Below are 22,577 nucleotides of genomic sequence, written 5' to 3'. Positions count from 1 at the left end.
TGTTATATATCCAAACACTCAAATGTGAATAATATATTTTAAATAAAGTAATTTTCACTCTTATTTTAATGCGTAATATATTAAAAAGGTTTAAGGAAAATACAATATTTAGCAAATTTTAATACATTAACATTGAAAAACATTTAAGGTCTATTTCCCCATGAAGACACTAAAGTTTCACTTTGATTGTAATACATAAATTAAAATAACAGGGAAAAATTGCGCGCTAAAGTTTCTAAATTAATATTTATAGTGCTTTTATAACATTGAAAACGACAACCACGGCAAACTAAAAGTTAAATTCAGTAATTATCCTTATTATTTAAAACTTTCCTTTGTGAAAGGAGATGTATAAAAAATATCATCAATATACTGGTGTATATTTTTATTATTTTTTGTTTCCTGATAAATAGACAAGGGCTATGCGGAAAATATTTGTATTTTCCCACTGACTTAAAACCACGCAAAATAATCTTCGGGGGTACAAGTTTTAATTAATTCTATACAAGAACACCCTTTTTGATATTTTTACTACAACAAATCTGTCGTCTATGTCGTTATTGAGGATAATGTCGCTTTTTCCCCTTGTTGAAAATATAATTTTGAACGGTTTTGAGGTTTTTTTTTGTCATTTCAGCTGCTATTTTTAATTTTGGTTTTTACTTAATATGCTTGAATCCGGAATTACTCGGTAAATTAGTAAATTGATTTAGAATGCGTTTGGTTTTATAAAAGGATATATTTTAAATATTAGATTAAATAAAGATTAGAAAATATTTTTAAATTTATTTAATATACTGTTTTTGATTATTGAATAAATTCGACGGTTTTATTTTTGAGGAGGTAAGACCCGAATTTCTGTTATATGCCTAGGCCAAGAAGGTATTTAAGCCACGTATAAAGTAACAGGTTAATAAAATGCGCTTAGAACTACAAGAAAGTTTTAAATTAAGCCAAATTAACTGTTTTTCTCAGGATTTAGGCGTTACAAATTTAATGATAGATGAGGGTTACTTTAAATATAAGGCTCCCACTAGGTCTCTAGAGTACCGTAAAGTCCCTGCTTATCTATAAGGTCCCTAATCTACCCTAATTATCGAGATTTGGAAACCTAAAGTACCCTATTTCCTCTAATCCGGGGATTAAGGACAGTTTACAAAATAGTTAAACAAGAGTTATAACTTAGCACACAAGGCAATTTTATGGCTGTTTAAAACTAAATAAATGTTTGGGGTCATTTTATTTAACATTAGCCAATATCTGGCTCTTATTTGACCCTATTTTTAACGTTAATAGTCCATTTTACCCAAAAATTTCTTTACTGATTTCGTTAAATATTTTTGTTAAAGGGAATATAACCTAAGGTTTTTTGGTACACCAACACTTCGACCATTTCCCGCTCCCTCCTATGGCTTCAGATATTTTTGGCGCTGGTTAGTGATTTCCCGCCTAAATTGTTAACATAAAAAACATACAAAAACCTTAAAAAAGACTTCAGGTTATATTCTCTTAAAGAATAAATTTTCTTTTGTTTCGTCATTTACCCAAATTATAGATATTCAAAGGTTAAAATCAAGTTCAAGATATTTTAAAAAAGGGTCTCTTTTTGCCTAGGTATATTACAAAACAAACTTTTTTATATTTATTTTTAAATTTCGCTTACATTATTGGGCGTAATAATCTTAATAGAGACTTCTAAGCGGTGACGTTTTTGGATCACGTGACATCATTTATAAACCTATCTCTATAATAGCTGTAACTTTTAATAGCGGGTGCCATTACAGGATAATAATTTTTCTCTATCGTTACATATCGTAGGTGAAAACTATTCTCTTACCCTAAGTTGTTCGGTTCTACTAAAAACTTTCTCTTTTCTGTACTAGCAAAAGCCTAGGCTCTAAATCGGCTTTACACTACTTGAGTAGTACAAAAGTATTCGCCTACGGGTCGGACATTCGTCAAAATTACGTACAATCTTAAATCTACAGATACAAAGATTTGAGAAATGTTGAAATCCACTTGAAATCACAAAATCTTTGCGATAATCAGTACTATAATCTCAAAATTATACTTTAAAATCTAAAACTGATCCTTTACACAAAATTATCAAGTTTCCTAATTCTATGTTTCGTTTGGGATACTATTATTTGAATATTTAATTTAACTTAATACGTTATAAATTGATTGTTTTAAAGTTATAAATTAGTAATGAAATTTGTAAATTTTTTGTACGAAATCTGTTAAGACGCATGGTGACCACACTTCCTATATTTTATAATTTTTCCTATATTTCGATTGTCTTCCTATAACTGCCTATAATTTGACAATTTTCCTATATTTTCCTATTTTTCGATATATTTTCTGTACTTTGCGCTTTGCTTTGTATTTAGTTTTAAAATGAAAATGTAATAAAACTTAAATACATATATCTAGTCACAAAGTCTGTGATGTTTTCATATTAAATGATTACAACTCAACCAAAGTTCCTTTAAAAGCATTTGTTTTATCTGTATTAAAATTATTCCTATAAATTCAACCGAACGTTCCCATAATTTCCTATATTTATCTAAAAATTAATCTGATAATTTCCTATATTTACCTAAAAATTAATCTGATAATTTCCTATATTTACCTAAAAATTAATCTGATAATTTCCTATATTTACCTAAAAATTAATCTGATAATTTCCTATATTTACCTAAAAATTAATCTGATAATTTCCTATATTTACCTAAAAATTAATCTGATAATTTCCTATATTTACCTAAAAATTAATCTGATAATTTCCTATTTTTACCTAAAAATTAATCTGATAATTTCCTATTTTTACCTAAAAATTAATCTGATAATTTCCTATATTTACCTAAAAATTAATCTGATAATTTCCTATATTTACCTAAAAATTAATCTGATAATTTCCTATATTTACCTAAAAATTAATCTGATAATTTCCTATATTTACCTAAAAATTAATCTGATAATTTCCTATATTTACCTAAAAATTAATCTTATAATTTCCTATTTTTACCTAAAAATTAATCTGATAATTTCCTATATTTACCTAAATATTAATCTGATAATTTCCTATTTTTACCTAAAAATTAATCTGATAATTTCCTATATTTACCTAAATATTAATCTGATAATTTCCTATTTTTACCTAAAAATTAATCTGATAATTTCCTATATTTACCTAAATATTAATCTGATAATTTCCTATTTTTACCTAAAAATTAATCTGATAATTTCCTATATTTACCTAAAAATTAATCTTATAATTTCCTATAAAATATTCTAAATATTTCCTATTTTTCCCATAAAAAATTGGAGGGTTTCCTGTGATCACCCTGAAGGCATTAATTCAAAAATACTTCATTATCAAAAGAAACTTTATTTTTAACCAGGTATAAACATTTACTTAACATTCCTTAAATATAAGAACACCTTCGAAACAGCGCGTGTATACCTTTACACGGAGCGCGCAAGGACGTTAAAGAAAAATAATTGAGCTTTGCGTAAGACCCTAAAAATTAAATCCACTCATTGGGCTGTCAAGTGGAGTCACGTGCGATTTCTCAATCCGAATATAATTACACCCAAAAAAGGGGAAGTATTTCTTTCAACTGGGCGGTAACCAAGGCCTAAAGAGAAGTGGCTGTTAGCAGACGACTACAAGCGACGCGCTTGGCTTTTTTTTCCACGGTGACGTCATCGCTAGTCGTATACGGTCTAAATGTCGTTTCGCGTGGGCAGAAATTCGAAATTTTTTTGTCAACCTTTAAACGTAATCTGTAACCGACGCCACTGCCGGTGTTTACCTAATGGCAAGTTATATTGACGCGTGTTTATTGATTCAGCCTTGTAAATGATAGGTTTAATTTACCAGTGGATTGAAAGATAGGGTTAAGATTTGGTTCAATTGTTTTATAAATTAGATTTTGACGTGTTTCATTGTTGACGATGTCCGTTGTTTAGGTGAAAAATGTTGTTAGAAATTTAACTGCATTACGTCCTTTGAAAGGGTTTTATCTTAATTTGATATTATTTCATCGCCTTATTTTTGTTTGATGAACGAATTTGACACCAGGTTTAACAATTGGCGCTAGTTACGTTCAAAACATGTCGTATTGTTCCCTCTCAGTTACGATAACGATTTATCCATACGCATAGAGCTCCTATAAATTTTGCAACAAGAATGAGAGAGTTGTATTTGAAGCAGAAATGTTACCATTCCCATCCCATTCCCGTTGGAAAAAATAATAATCCCATTCCCGTTCAAATATTTATTTTCCAACCATTCCCATCCCATTCCCGTTCAAATATTTATTTTCCAACCATTCCTATCCCATTCCCGTTCAAATATTTATTTTCCAACCATTCCTATCCCATTCCCGTTCAAATATTTATTTTCCAACCATTCCCATCCCATTCCCGTTCAAATATTTATTTTCCAACCATTCCCACCCCATTCCCGTTCAAATATTTATTTTCCAACCATTCCCATCCCATTCCCGTTCAAATATTTATTTTCCAACCATTCCCATCCCATTCCCGTTCAAATATTTATTTTCCAACCATTCCCACCCCATTCCCGTTCAAATATTTATTTTCCAACCATTCCCATCCCATTCCCGTTCAAATATTTATTTTCCAACCATTCCCATCCCATTCCCGTTCAAATATTTATTTTCCAACCATTCCCATCCCTTTCCCGTCCAAATATTTATTTTCCAACCATTCCCATCCCATTCCCGTTCAAATATTTATTTTCCAACCATTCCCGAAATTCCCATTCCCGGCTCGCAGTATTGCGATCAGAGGAGAAATCCATTCCGGAAACGAATAAAAGATATCAATAGAATTTCCCGCCCATTCCCGAAGCCAAAAATACGTTTTCCGCCCATTCCCGAAACAAATATCAGAAATCAATCGAAGTTTTGCCCATTCCCGAAACGAATATAAGATTAAAATATCAATCGCAATCCCGTCCATTCCCGAACTCAAAATTACACTTTCCATCCATTCCCTAACCGAAACTAAGATATAATAATCAGCTAGGCTAATACCCAAGGCACCACCCTAGGCCTAAGTCATCGAGCGACTTTTAAAGCCTTTAATTCAAGTGGCCGGGTTACAATGCGTAGGAGGGTGGTGGCAAGCCACGCGAGCCAACAGCTCCCTACACTAACTATCAATAGGATTCTCGCGTTTTCCCACGTTTACCGTGGTAAATGGTAAAAAACAGTTTCCATGCACATTCCTAGATTGTATTACGATTATTAAACTATGATCACGACCTAATTAATGTTATTTGAAAGTTATTTAGCGTAGAAAATGAAATATCGTGAAATTAGTCACCGTAAACCCGTTCTCCGTCCACGTTGATTTCATATGATACGGGCTTCATTTCTTTCTAGGTAATTAAATATGAGGTAGTTTAGAGGGGGTCATGCTTTGTTGCTTTTTTATGGTTTTTTACCCAAATATTAGCCATGGTGACCACAACCCCTATATTTTATTACTTTCCCTATATTTTCAATGTGTTCCTATCACTTCCTATAATTACACTATTTACCGATTTTTTTATCTATATTTGTGAAATTTTTCGAGCTTCACCTGTAGTAATAATGTCTTTTGATATCAAAATCTACAAAGTTAGAAATGATTTTATAAATATTAGAAATCTTCGCTAGCTCAACCAAATTCCGTTTAAAAACCCTGGATTTTCACTTTATAAAAACTTGAAACGTATAATTTTAAGTGAATTTATCCTATATTTTCCTTTATTTGGCCAAAAAAATCTCCTATAAAATCCCATTAATCGACTACAAATTTCCTATAACAGGGTTGTCACACGACTGGGAAATGTCAGGGAATTTAAAAATGGGCATAACAAGTCAGGAATTTTAAGAATGTGTAAAAAGTCGGGGAATTTTAAGAATGTGTAAAAAGTCGGGGAATTTTAAGAATTTCTAAAAAGTCGGGGAATTTTAAGAATTTCTAAAAAGTCGGGCAATTTTAAGAATTTGTAAAAAGTCGGGGAATTTTAAGAATTTCTAAAAAGTCGGGGAATTTTAAGAATTTGTAAAAAGTCGGGGAATTTTAAGAATTTGTAAAAAGTCGGGGAATTTTAAGAATTTGTAAAAAGTCGGGGAATTTTAAGAATTTGTAAAAAGTCGGGGAATTTTAAGAATTTGTAAAAAGTCGGGGAATTTTAAGAATTTGTAAAAAGTCAGGGAATTTTAAGAATTTGTAAAAAGTCAGGGAATTTTAAGAATTTGTAAAAAGTCAGGGAATTTTAAGAATTTGTAAAAAGTCAGGGAATTTTAAGAATTTGTAAAAAGTCAGGGAATTTTAAGAATTTGTAAAAAGTCAGGGAATTTTAAGAATTTGTAAAAAGTCAGGGAATTTTAAGAATTTGTAAAAAGTCAGGGAATTTTAAGAATTTGTAAAAAGTCAAGGAATTCATTTTAATCTTGACACTTTTTTAAGGTAATTTAACTTTAGATCTATAGAAAATTCTGTTATTAATATTTAAATCGTTGAAAGGTTTTTTAACATTGAAATAACTTAGGTACTGAAATATAAGTTGATAAAATTTATTAACTTCTGATAAATGTAAAAGTTAAAAACTGTCTAATTTGGGCCTTAAAAAGTCAGGGAAAATAACTTATAATGGTCAAGGAAAAGCGGGAATTTTAATATGATAATATTGTGGCAACCCTGTATAAGATGTTTGTGAGTTTTAGGTGGTCACTCTGATTTGTTAAAAATATAACAAAAACACTTAAAAAATTTTGAAAAAACTTTATTATATTTTTATATTTCAAAAAAAAAACCTACCGATATAAAAATATAATGAGGTTACAAATGTTCACTCTGTTATTTGTCATCTGTTACTATAAATACTGGCGCATATATGGATGGCTGGGATATTAAAGATTCACGTCACGCTGCCGCGCGTCGAACTATGGCCATTTCTTTTGTGCACGAGAACATTTTGATTGCTACCTTAATTTCACTTCAAATTACGGCAGAGCTCGAAATATTTAGATCTTCATTTTATGTTAGAAACGAACGCAAACTTTACCCACCTCTCTAACTTCGGAGACACGAGGGGATAGCGTAATCTTTTATTCATAAATGAACCGCATTTTTGTCTCGATAATTGCTTGGAACTCGTTTAAAAATGCGCCGAAAAAAGCGGTAATTAAAGGCGGGTAATTAGTAAATTACCCCTTTTCCCCTATCCACCCACCCTCACTAGGGGGGAACGAGATCATGGTACCCCTTGCATCGTCTCCCTTAAGTATAAATAAGTATACATTCTTGGCAAAACTTAGTGTGGAATATTTTTTAAATAATGGATATAACCACGTTTAAAAAAGTGCGTTTTTTTCCGCTAAGGGTTCAGGCACTTGGTATTTTGATATTCAAGCAACGCTTCTAGTGGACTTGTTTTTATAATGATAAACAAAGGCTTGCTAAGAACGCCAAAGAGTTTTTAACTTTTAACGCTGGCCTTTAGGGAGAGTTTGGTTTCGCGGTAACTTGATATCTTTCGCTTATATGCTAATTTAACCCAAGTTTTTTTTTCTAGGCCTCGCCAATGGAGGCCAATGTTTTGTTAACAGCCATACGCTGTTTTCTTGTCTTGTTTGGTAACTTTTAAGCCATATTTAGGATTATTTCTAAGTGTTTTTTATTATTTTCCGGTGTTTTTTCGTACGTCACCTTTAGAAATGCTTATATTTTGTAGTAATTGTTGAAAAGAAATATTTGGTGTTTTACGATTATTTTTTAATGCAAGGTTTATAGTTGATTATCACAAATGTTTTAATATTTTTTATTATTTTACAAGCGTCATTTTTAGAAATGCTTAAAATATTTAGGCAATTGTTTAAAATAACTATTTGGTGTTATTTCTAACTAGAATGTTTTACTTTAAGGCGTGTTCAATGTTAGTTTTATATTTGATTAACGAATTTTTTATTTCTGTAATTTTAAATGCTACAATTTGGTAGCCAAAAAAAAGGTTTGTCTTAAGACGTGTTACATGTTAGTTTCATATTTGATAATTACACTTTTTATTATATTTTTGTGATTTTAATGCTTACAATTTAGAAATGCTTAATTTGTGTAGTAAGTGTTAAAATATTTTTAAGCCTTTTCAAGAAAATATTCCCTAAATTTTATAGTTGAATATCGCATATCTTATTATTATTATGTCAATTTTACATACGTAAACTTTAGAAATGTTTACATTCTGAAGCAATTGTTAAAAAAAGACATCTTTTATTCAAAATACTATTCTAAACACAAAACCAAGGGCGTTGATGTGATATTGACTTCTTTAATAATAATAATAATAACAACAAACTAAAATAAACAACAAAATAACGAAGAAACCCCACCTTAAAACTGACGTATTCAGTAGAAATAAATTAATTCTTCGTACGACCAAAGTCTGAAACTAAACGTAAGACCATAAGTCTATATAATATTGTTTCATAAGTTTGTCACTTTGGGGAACATTTTACTGACAATGTGAGAGATCAGGGCCCCCATAGGTCCTATAATCCCTATAAAATCCTATATTTTCAAAAATGTCCTATAACATCCTATATTTTTTGAAAAATCCTTACAAAGTCGTATAAAATCCTATAATCAAATCCCGCCCCTCAGTTAAATTGCTAGATTTAGCTATAGGATAAATTCCTATATAAAGTCATTCTATTTTATACTTTTGTTATTGTTAACATGATTAGCTACTAGTACATTTTTGTGATAAAATGGTTAAATTGTTTCTATTTTTAAGTGAAAATCAAAGATTTATTTCACTAAATATAGTTTTCAACGCCGCCGAGAATTTTTGTAAAACATTTTAAAATTTTTTTTAAGAATTTTTCAAAAGAGGGGAGACAATTTTTCCCCTTCACGCCGGCGCCGCCGTTAAAAATCAACGCCGCCGAGAATTATTTGAAAAACATTTTAAATTTTTTTAAGAATTTTTCAAAAAGGGGAGGGGGACTTTTATCACGCTGCCGCCGCCGATAATGTTTTTCGCCAAACGCCGCCGAACGAAGTATCTTGAAAACGCACTGACAAACATCCGCGGGTGGGGGGGATTGCTTGGGGGTTAGGAGAAGAGGTGTCTGACATTGTTGTTATCCGTCCGTGCGGGAGGGGGGGGGGTTTCTCGATCCGCCTGGGAAAACTCTTTGTTCTTCTTTTTGGACATTTTAGAAACACAAACGGCGGCTACTCGCCTCTCTCTCGGTCGGAGCTCATTGTTTACGAATCGAACGATCTGATCTCTCTTTGCCCCGTCCGAAATTCTTTTTTCGCGCCACACCGATTTCCATATACCCTGTCGCCTAATAGTTAACACCCAATTTGGACACTTGAACTTCGCTTTATTGTTGTTGTTGATGATAAGTTGTAGATTATTTATGACGTTAAGACACTCTCTTTGAAAACGTGTAGGGCGAATTTGTTGGAGATTAGATGGTACGTGATAAAGCTACAGACGTAGCTACGCGTTTTCAAGAGGGGTGGCTAAACCTCTCGTATTAAGAATCACGTTTTTTAGTTTTACAAGTCGAGCAAAATACGAAATTTTTTTTCACTTATTCCTAAAAATCCTCTCTATGGAATATAACACTGGTCTCAGGCCCGGACTGGCTCCTTTTAGGGCCCTAGGCTAGAGACTGAAGGGGGGTACCCTTACCGGGCGGTGGGGGTTATGGAATAAAAATCTATTTATTATTAAAATTTATTTTAAACAATTTGGGGCCCCCTTGAGCCCGGAGGCCCTCAGCGATCGCCGACCAGCCGCTATGGCCAATCCGGGCCTGATTGGTCTTTTTGTTTTGATGTTGCTGCTGCGTCACGGGTGACGTATCGATGACGTTTTACTACGAAACGCCCTGGACATAAGAGTATATTCGTATTTCGTGACGAATGAGCTACTCAAAAACCAGTTCAGCAAGCGTAGTTTATTTTATTGAAAGGCCCCGACATTCAAAATTGATACCCCAAATGGCTATAATTGCTCTGATTTAAATACATTTAATTGTGTATTCTGGAAAATGTTAAAAAATGGTTTTTGTTTCAGTGAAATTTCAGAGAAAAATAACGAAGTAGTAATTAAATTTAATGCAGATTAATTTAATTAATTTTAATTAAAAAATCTGTGATTTATACTTTTATGTATTCATGAAAATATTAAAAATTATTTTTATGCAGGTAAATTTAAGAACAAAATGACTAAAAGTACTAATAAATTTTAATTCAGATTAATTTTAAACTATTAAACTTGCCTTAAATGTTTAGAAAATCATTAAAAGTGGATTAAAGTTTTCGTATTAAATTAATTATTTTAGTTTTCCAACCGTCATTTTAAAAAATTCCAAAATCACATAAATTGGAAACTATATTGACTCTATTTAAAATGAACGAAACTGATATTTTGAAAAATGCCAGAAAAATTCCCCTTCGAAAAACGATTTAATATTAATAAATCTGATTTACTTAATTATTAAGCGAACGACCCGCTTATTTATTTTTCTCATGTTTGAAAGGTCAAGGAATTTAATTTTGGTTGCGATTTGAAAACCTTATAAATTAAAAATTGCCACATTTTGGCATAGAATAAGTCGTAGGAAATATCCGTAATGGCCAGGGAAAGGTTCGGGAATTTTATAAATTAGTACAGACGTCAGGCAATTTAATTTTGGTTACAAATTGAAACATTTTATTAAAACATAGATTACAAATGGCAACATTTTGGCATAAAATACGTCGGGGAAAATAAAATATCGGTAATGGCCAGGGAAAAGTTTGTGAATTTTAAAAATTAGTACAGAAGTCAGGGAATTTAATTTTGGTTACAAATTGAAACATTTATTAAAATATAGATAAAAAAATTGTCACATTTTAGCATAAAATAAGGCGGGGGAAATATTCGTAATGGCCAGGGAAAATATGGAAAAGTCGGGGAATTTGAATCTGAATCTGAAGAAATGTGGCATCCCTGAATATCGCTTAAAATCCGCTAGGTCCAGCGTTTCCATGACGACGAAAAAGTAGAATTTGAAAATACCGGCGTAAAATCCCCTTAATGATGTACGGTTTGAGGTACGCGCTTTAGCTTACAATTGTTAGTCCCAGAATTAGCGAAGTCGTAAATCCTCGGCCATGTACCACAAACGGCACTACATCCAGCGCCTTTTCCCACAACACGAAACGGATGATTATTTTTTAAATCACGACGTAACGACAGTTGTTGGAACAGTAAAAGCGCCTCAAAATTATCTCGAAATCATCCAAGCCGAAAATAAGCGCCAGTAACGCCACGGACGCGGCTTTCACGGGTTGTCATTTCACCACGTCCAGAAGTGTAGCCGAATATTCAATTTATTGCATGAGAGCATTTCCGTGTTACCAGAGGCGGCCAGGGGGCATTATATTGTGAACGTATATATTTTTTCTTTTGTCAATCGACTTACTATAGGCTACGATTTGGGGAGGAGGGAGGTGGTGTATCAAACACATTTCATGTCTGAAATAAAATTCGGAGCTCGGTGATATCTGTACATGAGATTCGGCCATTGTTAAAGTTAAATTACAAAATATGGGAAATGGTAGTTTTTACAAAGATTTTGGAGTAGCTCGGGTTTTTATAGTGAGCTTGGAAATAAGGGTGGTCTTCTGGTCCATGGACCAGTTTATTTAATTAAAAATAAAACTGGTTAAAATTTTATTCGTTTCTGGGGACAGTTTATTTATTTAAAAATAAAACTGGTTAAAAATTAATTAATTGCTTGGACCAGTATATTTATTTTAAAAATTAAAACTGGTCAAAAATTAATTAATTGCTTGGACCAGTATATTTATTTTAAAAATTAAAACTGGTCAAATTAATTGTTTGGACCAGTTTAATTTAAAAATTAAAACTGGACAAAAATTATTTAATTGCTTGGACCAGTATATTTATTTAAAAAATTAAAACTGGTCAAATTAATTGTTTGGACCAGTTTAATTTAAAAATTAAAACTGACCAAAAATTAATTAATTGCTTGGACTAGTTTATTTAAAAAATAAACTGGTCAAAAATTGATTAATTGCTTACTGGTCAAAAATTAATTGCTTGGACCAGTATATTTAATTTAAAATAAAACTGGCCAAAAATTAATTGCTTGGACCAGTATATTTAATTTAAAATAAAACTGGCCAAAAATTAATTGCTTGGACCAGTATATTTAATTTAAAATAAAACTGGCCAAAAATTAATTGCTTGGACCAGTTTAATTTAAAAATTAAAACTGGTAAAAAATTTATTAATTGCTTGGACCAGTTCATTTAATTAAAAATAAAACTGGTCAATTAATTTGCTTAGACTGATTTACATAAAAAATTATAACTGGTCAATATCTTTAATCGCTTGAACCAGTTAATTTAATTAAAAATAATTGCTCAAAATATTAATTTATCCTTTAAAGGCCTAGGTTTTCTTCTGCCTGTCCCCCTTTAAATTAGGCCAACATGTTCAGCGGTTGGCCTACCACCAGGATATTTGTGCTCCACTAAGTTAATTTAAAAGGGGACAGGCAGAAAAAAACCTAGGCCTTTAACTGATTTCTAATGTAATAAAAAACTGGTCAAGAATTAAATACTTTAATTAAAAATAAAACTGGTGGTGCGAGTTCATTAATTTGGAATTTTCGAAATAGGGTGAGGATTATCGGTGGTCTAGTGCTAGTTTCGATAATGCGTAAGAGCCACTGCCTTGAAGAGGTCAAAGGTCGTAGTCTCTTAAAAAAAACCGCCATTAGTGCCCGGTTCCTTCCCGAGAATCGTAAAAACTCGAAATCTCTAAATCTTCTCGCCTAGGACTTTATCTCCTCCCCATCCCGGGATCCCCTCTTGGAAATATTTTTGATAGCGCTAGCACTGGAATACCGAAATCCGTGTCTCGAAGGTCCGAAAGGTCAACGCAATTTCGGACTTTAATATTCTCGAGACGAAAGGATATAAAGCTTCGAATCAAGTTTTTTTGACAGGAACCAATTTCGACGGCTTATTTTTCCGACTATCTCGCTCTGTCCGAGATATGCGGTATGTATAACTTTCATTTGACGGTCAATTGACCACGATTGAAAACTATCGCTACGCCCTCTTTGCGGCTGTTCACAAATTACGTAACGCAGAAAAACCACTTTTTGGACTCCCCCCTCCCCCTCGTAACAAAGAGTAACAAATGGAAAGACCCCTCTTCTTAAATTACGTAACAAATATCGACCCCCCCCTTAAATTATTATAGTACGTAACAACTAATATGCTGGTAATAAAGTACTATAAGATCAGGTACTAAATTTTGTTGTTTGTAATTTACATTTGAAATTACAACTGTATTTTTATGTAAACCAATGAAAATGCTTATGTTTTTAATAATTGCGACTGTTTCTGAAAGTGATGAAAATTTTATTCTACGATATTAAAAGTAAGATGTGTTACGTAACATTTTAGTGAACCCCCCCCCACGTAACAATTCGTAACGCTTGCCAAAACCCCCCCTCCCCCCTACCACGATACGTAATTTGTGAACAGCCCCTTTTGGTTGCCGTCGAAAACTAGATAGATTCTGTGATTTCGAAGTAGGGTAAGAAGATTAACCTTATGACTTCATAAATGGCTGCCTGTGGCCATTTTAGCAGATAAGTTCTTGATAAGCAGATGATTTTATCAGTTTACTCTCTTTACTACCGCTTTGAAGGAGTGAAAAGTGACCGAATAGTACACGGTGTAAACTGGGACGAATAATTACTGGACCCGAAAACAAATGACGCGCTTGGTGCCAATTGTAGCGTCGTAGTGTCAAGTATTGGAAAGATTTCTATCCAAATACTAAACACGTGCCAGGGTTGCCACATGTCCGGGGAAACAGGGAAAAGTCAGGGAATTTAAAAATTGGCCAAAAAAGTGAGGGAAATGTCAGGGAATTTAAAAATTGGCAAAAAAAAAGTGAGGGAAATGTCAGGGAATTTAAAAATTGGCAAAAAAAGTGAGGGAAATGTCAGGGAATTTAAAAATTGGCCAAAAAAGTGAGGGAAATGTCAGGGAATTTAAAAATTGGCCAAAAAAGTGAGGGAAATGTCAGGGAATTTTAAGAATTTGTAAAAAGTCAGGGAATTGAATTTTCTTTTGACACTTTTTGAAGGTAATTTTACTCTAGATTTATGACAAATTGTATGATTATCATTTATTTCCTTGAAAGTTTTGGCAAATTCTTTCAACATTGCTAAAACCTTTTTACTGAAATATATGTCCATTTTAATTTATTAACTTCTGATAAAAGTAAAGTATAAAATAAAAAGTGTTGACTTAAAAAGTCAGGGAAAATCTCTTAAAATGGTCAGGGAATTTGAATCTAAAAATTTTGTCTTAAAATTTTGCGGACGACGATAAAGCGTTCTTAGCTTGTCCCTGTCGTCAAAGCTTACACCTTTATTTCCGTTTTGACTAGGCATTTTAAAATTTATAATCTATTTAAACCTTCACACAAACTATATATGCAAAAACATTAAAGCGAACTTCCTATTTAAATAAATCATTACCTTTCATTTTTATTCCAATACAATTAATTATTACTGAATAATCTAAAGCCTATTAAAATTCCAAAAGCTTAACTTCTATTAAAAACATTTTTACGCACGTGTTTTGTATTTGGATAGAAATATTTCGTGATTATCTCGGTAGGAGCGCTGACGGGCGATGCAAATTGTGGAACCGGGTATTTTGTTTAGGTTTCGAGTCCAGTAATTATTCGTCCAAGGTAATTCACCATTTAGAATTCTAGAGGCTCCACGGACCTCTGCCACGATAGAATTAGTTTCACCAGAAAATATTTAAATGCCGAACACATTTCTATTTAACTACCGATAAAAAACGTTCTTAAAATCAGTGTCAATCGTCGTACTAAAATTTTAAAATAAAATAAAGTTCCTTAATTTTCTTAAACTTTTTTTCAAGCGAGAGTTCCACGATAAATTTGAAACTGAAATGGGGTTCCACGAGGTGACAAAGGTTGAGAATCACTGGTGTAGAGTAAATATCTCCACCAGAACAAGGTGTACACTTTTTGTTCCAGAACAAACGTAAAGTATCCACCATGGTAACACAGAGCAATTTTAATGCCCAGATTTAGGCATTTATCTCTAATTTGATGATTACCGAAGTTATAATTTTTACCAGTAGATGGTTCTGTATTAATTTTAGTGTAGTCATAAGTGGTGTAGTTAATTTTCTGGAAAAATAAAATGCGGAAAAATTTCGAGAACATTTTCCGCAAATCGGAAAAGTTGACAAGTTGACTGCCATCTATTGGCTACCCGAAACCACGTGTTGAATAAGTTAATAATCACGTGATTCCGAAAAGCCAATCAACCCGAGAAGCTCCCAATTTGCCACACCAGCCTTTAAGGCTAGATTTTGATGCTTACTCAACTTGTTTATATTAACACGCTAACGACATCTAGCGCGAGATAATGCAACTAGACAGGAGCCGCCACTTGCTTTAATACAAAACCACTTTAAAGGGAATAGAAATGAAATAGAAATATCATTTATTAACACGCAACTAGCGCTAATAGTCTTTCAAAATAACGGTCGATAAAGCCGGCGACCAGCTTAGGAAACAATTTCGGCGGCGATAATCTCCTGCCGTTTTCGGTGTGGAGGAACAACGCTGCCACACAAACAATTCGTAGAAGGATAAAAATATATAGCAATGTTGCCAGGTTATGATTATTTAGTTTGAAATACTCCAAAAAATGACCGACGTTCGTTCTTAGGCTAAATTAATATTTTACGACGTAGTATCACGAAGAATTTATTTATTATTTCTACTTCGGTAAAATGACTATATAGGCCTGTTTTCGGACTAAAAGTGTACTCTTTTTACCCTAAATCGTTTTATTCGCCTGTTCCGGGGATAAGAATTACTCCGTCCCACAAACTATTGGCTTGTTCCGGAATATTAGGGCTACTCTTTTGACTCATTCTGAAAAGGAGGTGTAAAGAGAGTAAATCGGATTTTGTCGTCTGCTAGCCGGAATTTTTCTGCTGAAAAGCCAAAGGCAGCCATCCGGGACTTTACATTAGTGGGAAAATTGTTCCAAATCCCAACAAGTGGAAAATACGACAACGATGTTGATCTTCACAACATAGTCATTATCGCTAAATATAAATAAATACATGTATTTTAAATGATCGGCGAGGGGTCGGATATTTACCAAATTCCCGTACACTTTGTCTAAAATCATTAAATCTTTTAACTCTCTCTATGGTAAATTAACATTGAAATCCCAAAATCACTTCAACAAGTAATGATAAAATCTCTACGAAATCCCGAAATCCCGTAGAAAATAATGGCCAGTGTCCGACCCCTCGCTCAGGGTTGTTCAAAATGCAAAATACTTTCTCCATAACTCAAATTACAAAGTACAAAATGCATTTTGAAAATTAGTTTTTCTAAATGCAAAATGATTTTTGGAGCTCAAAATAAACTAAAAATACAAAATGAATTTTGGAAATGTTTGTAGCACGTTACGTCTAATTTTTTTTTAAGTTTTTAATTAAATCAACTTTATCCATGTTGTAGTTTGTCATAATTTTTTTAATTTTAATTATAATTAAATACATTCTTGGTTTAACGGTTTTAAGCCTGATGACAGAAACGTGAAATTAGGAGCTGCGACATAATTACGAAAGTGCATATTCCCTTTAATTTCTCAAGCATCGCATCCCGTTGGTTTTCCCCCCAATTTGAATTTCCGTGTTTGCTCTTTCTCTCAGCACGCTTTCGATATGCGAAAGGAGATAAGAAACGGTAATACGGTTTATTTTGGAATTTGCGCTCGCTGGCCGCCAGGTAGGGCGACGGTCTTGTCCTCGGATTCACTTCGATAACGTTATTACCTGGGACATGAAAATAAGTCCTACATCCTTCCACTTCAAAAAGCTAAGGATATCCGTGGCTCCTTTTTTTATAACCCGGGCAGCTGGACGAGAAATAACAAATGAAAAAAGCAAATAATATTTTTATTCGTCACCTTTTTTGTCGACGCTTACCATTTTTACATATTCTCATATTTCATCTTCTAGATTGAATTGGGATATTTACTTAAGCTTATAGAGAATCTGTACGGTTTGTACCTAGTTTTGACAGTATTATCTTAATACAAGAAGTTTTATTTTCTTAATACAAGAAGTTTATTTTCTTAATACAAGAAGTTTATTTTCTTAATACAAGAAGTTTATTTTCTTAATACAAGAAGTTTATTTTCTTAATACAAGAAGTTTATTTTCTTAATACAAGAAGTTTATTTTCTTAATACAAGAAGTTTATTTTCTTAATACAAGAAGTTTATTTTCTTAATACAAGAAGTTTATTTTCTTAATACAAGAAGTTTATTTTCTTAATACAAGAAGTTTATTTTCTTAATACAAGAAGTTTATTTTCTTAATACAAGAAGTTTATTTTCTTAATACAAGAAGTTTATTTTCTTAATACAAGAAGTTTATTTTCTTAATACAAGAAGTTTATTTTCTTAATACAAGAAGTTTATTTTCTTAATACAAGAAGTTTATTTTCTTAATACAAGAAGTTTATTTTCTTAATACAAGAAGTTTATTTTCTTAATACAAGAAGTTTATTTTCTTAATACAAGAAGTTTATTTTCTTAATACAAGAAGTTTATTTTCTTAATACAAGAAGTTTATTTTCTTAATACAAGAAGTTTATTTTCTTAATACAAGAAGTTTATTTTCTTAATACAAGAAGTTTATTTTCTTAATACAAGAAGTTTATTTTCTTAATACAAGAAGTTTATTTTCTTAATACAAGAAGTTTATTTTCTTAATACAAGAAGTTTATTTTCTTAATACAAGAAGTTTATTTTCTTAATACAAGAAGTTTATTTTCTTAATACAAGAAGTTTATTTTCTTAATACAAGAAGTTTATTTTCTTAATACAAGAAGTTTATTTTCTTAATACAAGAAGTTTATTTTCTTAATACAAGAAGTTTATTTTCTTAATACAAGAAGTTTATTTTCTTAATAGAAAGTTTATTTTCTTAATAGAAAGTTTATTTTCTTAATAGAAAGTTTATTTTCTTAATAGAAAGTTTATTTTCTTAATAGAAAGTTTATTTTCTTAATAGAAAGTTTATTTTCTTAATAGAAAGTTTATTTTCTTAATAGAAAGTTTATTTTCTTAATAGAAAGTTTATTTTCTTAATAGAAAGTTTATTTTCTTAATAGAAAGTTTATTTTCTTAATAGAAAGTTTATTTTCTTAATAGAAAGTTTATTTTCTTAATAGAAAGTTTATTTTCTTAATAGAAAGTTTATTTTCTTAATAGAAAGTTTATTTTCTTAATAGAAAGTTTATTTTCTTAATAGAAAGTTTATTTTCTTAATAGAAAGTTTATTTTCTTAATAGAAAGTTTATTTTCTTAATAGAAAGTTTATTTTCTTAATAGAAAGTTTATTTTCTTAATAGAAAGTTTATTTTCTTAATAGAAAGTTTATTTTCTTAATAGAAAGTTTATTTTCTTAATAGAAAGTTTATTTTCTTAATAGAAAGTTTATTTTCTTAATAGAAAGTTTATTTTCTTAATAGAAAGTTTATTTTCTTAATAGAAAGTTTATTTTCTTAATAGAAAGTTTATTTTCTTAATAGAAAGTTTATTTTCTTAATAGAAAGTTTATTTTCTTAATAGAAAGTTTATTTTCTTAATAGAAAGTTTATTTTCTTAATAGAAAGTTTATTTTCTTAATAGAAAGTTTATTTTCTTAATAGAAAGTTTATTTTCTTAATAGAAAGTTTATTTTCTTAATAGAAAGTTTATTTTCTTAATAGAAAGTTTATTTTCTTAATAGAAAGTTTATTTTCTTAATAGAAAGTTTATTTTCTTAATAGAAAGTTTATTTTCTTAATAGAAAGTTTATTTTCTTAATAGAAAGTTTATTTTCTTAATAGAAAGTTTATTTTCTTAATAGAAAGTTTATTTTCTTAATAGAAAGTTTATTTTCTTAATAGAAAGTTTATTTTCTTAATAGAAAGTTTATTTTCTTAATAGAAAGTTTATTTTCTTAATAGAAAGTTTATTTTCTTAATAGAAAAAGTTTAATTGTTTTTATAGGCTAGGGTTATTTTTACCCCCTCCTAATGACCTTCTATTTAAACCATGGCCACCAACTAAGGCTGTTGATTTTTTAAATCGATTTTCATATTCTATTGATTTTTAAGCATGTGTGTTCTTTCACTTGACAAAATCACTAAATTAAATTTCTGTATAATCAACGGTGTTTATGGCATGATGTTTAAAAACAATTAAAATTAAACCTTGTGCAATAAACACCGTTGATTTTAAATTAATTTTATTTAGTGATAAATAACTTAGTTTCTTGACAAAATGTTTAATAATTTAGTATGCAGCGATTATATAAACCAAAATTTAAGTTAAATTTAATTAAATTTAAGTATATTTCTCTTAAAAAACTTGATTCTGAAGGTCAGTGGGTGAAAATTTAAATCCTTCTATCTTGTGAAGGATCGCTTCCCCCATACGTCATAAGAGTGGAAGAGCAAACTACGTTATGACGTAATGGAAGTGGGTCTTCACAAGATAGGGGAGACTAAAACCTATTGGTATTTTATATGGCAACTAATTATTTTCTTTTTCATAAATACATTAAAATATAATTGATTATTTAATTAAAAACATGGTTCGTACACGACCTGGAAAACCTGGAACAGTTAGGGAATTTGAAAATATTTCCCAAGGACGAGGGAAAAGTCAGGGAATTTGAAAATTACCCCAAAAGGTGAGGGAAATGTCAGGGAATTTGAAAATTACCCCAAAAGGTGAGGGAAAAGTCAGGGAATTTGAAAATTACCCCAAAAGGTGAGGGAAAAGTCAGGGAATTTGAAAATATTTCCAAAAGGTGAGGGAAAAGTCAGGGAATTTTAAAATATTTCCAAAAGGTGAGGGAAAAGTCAGGGAATTTTAAAATATTTCCAAAAGGTGAGGGAAAAGTCAGGGAATTTTAAAATATTTCGAAAAGGTCAGGGAATTTGAAAATGATCCCAAAAGGACAGGGAAAAGTCAAGGAATTTAAAAATGGTACAAAAAAGTAAGAGAATTTTAAAATCAGGCAAATAAATTTTTGAAAGATGTATTAAAAATACGTAATAAATATTTTTCAAGATTTTACCACAAACCATTAATTTATTCTACAAAATGGTCAGGGAAAATTGGCAATTTGGTCAGGGAAAACACGGAAATGTCTGGGAATTTAATTCCGGAAATTTTGTACGAACCCTGAAAAATCATTCAATTTAAATTTAAATTAATGTCCGCCATCTTGACCAAATTTCTCGTACAGTAAATGCTTAAATCTCAGACCATCCAAGCGCCAGGCATTTCGCCTAATTTATTCCTATTTTTATCTGAATATCGGTCGCTATGGTAACCGCAATCACCCTTCCTCCCCCGACGCACTCCCACGCGCGCGCGCGCCGGCTAATCTTTGGCGCCAAATAGAAAAGGGTTTTTGCCCCCCCCCCCTCGTAGTTCACGCGATCCACGTCATCTCAACTTTTATTCGAGTGTTTTGATCAAGAGTTCTCGTCGATTATCGGACGCCCGTCACCCGTTACTAGAGGCGAAAGGCGGGGACGGCGGTACAGTTTGTGCCTTCGCCATTAACTCGGTCCTACGGCGCCCGAAGCCCGTTATCTCGGCACACTTCGACACGTGGCTGAGTTGGCGATATTTCGTCGAATTGGAGAACCCTCTCTGTTAGGCGTGACCTCACTGCCATTCGAGACTGTCACCGAGAAACCCTATAATAAAATTTGTCGACCCGATCAGTTTCCATTATAATAGTCCGAAGGCTACCCTTCAAGGTTTATACATTATCTGGAGGTTTTCGAGAGCTTTTTCTATTAATATTTCGAACGTTTTAGGCTCCGCACTAAATTGAATAGTTTGAAAGAGAGGGGTTCATAAAAAATACCCTACACTTTACCAAATATAAAGATTTTAGAAATCACAATATTCAAAATCCAATCAACGCAAAAATGAAATCATACTTTATATTCCCAAAAATTAATAATAAAACCGAAAATCAGCACAATTAATTAATATAAAAACCGGAAATAATCACAAAAATCACACTTCAAATTCTCTACAATCAACATAAAAAAGGGAAATACGAAAATCTGAATTCCCAATAAATATAAAAATGTAAAATCAACACAAAAATCACACTTTGAATTCCCAATAAATATGAAAATGGGATATCATTACGAAAATCACACTTTGAATTCGCAATAAATATAAAAATGGGATATCATTACGAAAATCACACTTTGAATTCCCAATAAATATAAAAATTGAGATATCATTACGAAAATCACACTTTGAATTCCCAATAAATATAAAAATGGGATATCATTACGAAAATCACACTTTGAATTCCCAATAAATATAAAAATGTAAAATCAACACAAAAATCACACTTTGAATTCCCAATAAATATGAAAATGGGATATCATTACGAAAATCACACTTTGAATTCGCAATAAATATGAAAATGGGTTATCATTACGAAAATCACACTTTGAATTCCCAATAAATATGAAAATGGGATATCATTACGAAAATCACACTTTGAATTCGCAATAAATATAAAAATGTGATATCATTACGAAAATCACACTTTGAATTCCCAATAAATATAAAAATTGAGATATCATTACGAAAATCACACTTTGAATTCCCAATAAATATAAAAATTGGGATATCATTACGAAAATCACACTTTGAATTCCCAATAAATATAAAAATGTAAAATCAACACGAAAATCACACTTTGAATTCCCAATAAATATAAAAATGGGATATCATTACGAAAATCACACTTTGAATTCCGAATAAATATAAAAATGGGATATCATTACGAAAATCACACTTTGAATTCCCAATAAATATAAAAATGTAAAATCATTACGAAAATCACACTTTGAATTCTCATTGTGGTTTCCAAAGACGTCTTCAGATTCAAAATCTCGTACATGAAATTGGCAGGCGCCAGAACTTGTAGACCCCAGCGCCGCAAATCGGTCGGCTGCCGCGTTTGGCCCGAAAATGGCCCACCTGGGGTAAAACACCTGCGCCACCTTAGAAGGTCTGTCCTTTTTAATAATTTACAATTTAAATGGCTGCATTTTCTATGTTTAAAAAAAAAGATGATTGTATGTTACAATTTAGTTAATTGATTGAAAGATTTGTATTTCCTATCGGAGCTTTTTTGACAGAAATTATTACTTTATCCAAAGCTTCAGTCAAAAATGCATTATTCTTTATTTATTCTTTTTAACAAATTTAATTATTAATTAAAAATAAAATTTAATTTGATTTTCATTTAACACTTAGTAAACTTCGGGGCCCCAGGAAAATATAAATTTCGGGCCCCAATAGAGCCGTGAGTATCGGAGATATCTA

The 22,577-nt window shown here is 31.3% G+C and overlaps 1 protein-coding gene across 2 annotated transcripts in view; it reads left to right on the top strand.

The window, feature by feature from the left end:
• LOC149961276 (uncharacterized) overlaps positions 1-22,577 on the top strand; it is a 73,826-nt gene that overhangs the window by 39,014 nt on the left and 12,235 nt on the right. The gene's annotated exons all lie outside the window — the stretch shown is intronic.

The sequence above is a fragment of the Leiobunum rupestre genome, chromosome 1 (genome assembly GCF_980474605.1).
Source record: "Leiobunum rupestre chromosome 1, qqLeiRupe1.1.hap1, whole genome shotgun sequence".
Classification (NCBI taxonomy): domain Eukaryota; kingdom Metazoa; phylum Arthropoda; class Arachnida; order Opiliones; family Sclerosomatidae; genus Leiobunum; species Leiobunum rupestre.
This window is presented reverse-complemented; position numbering and strand designations above follow the sequence as displayed.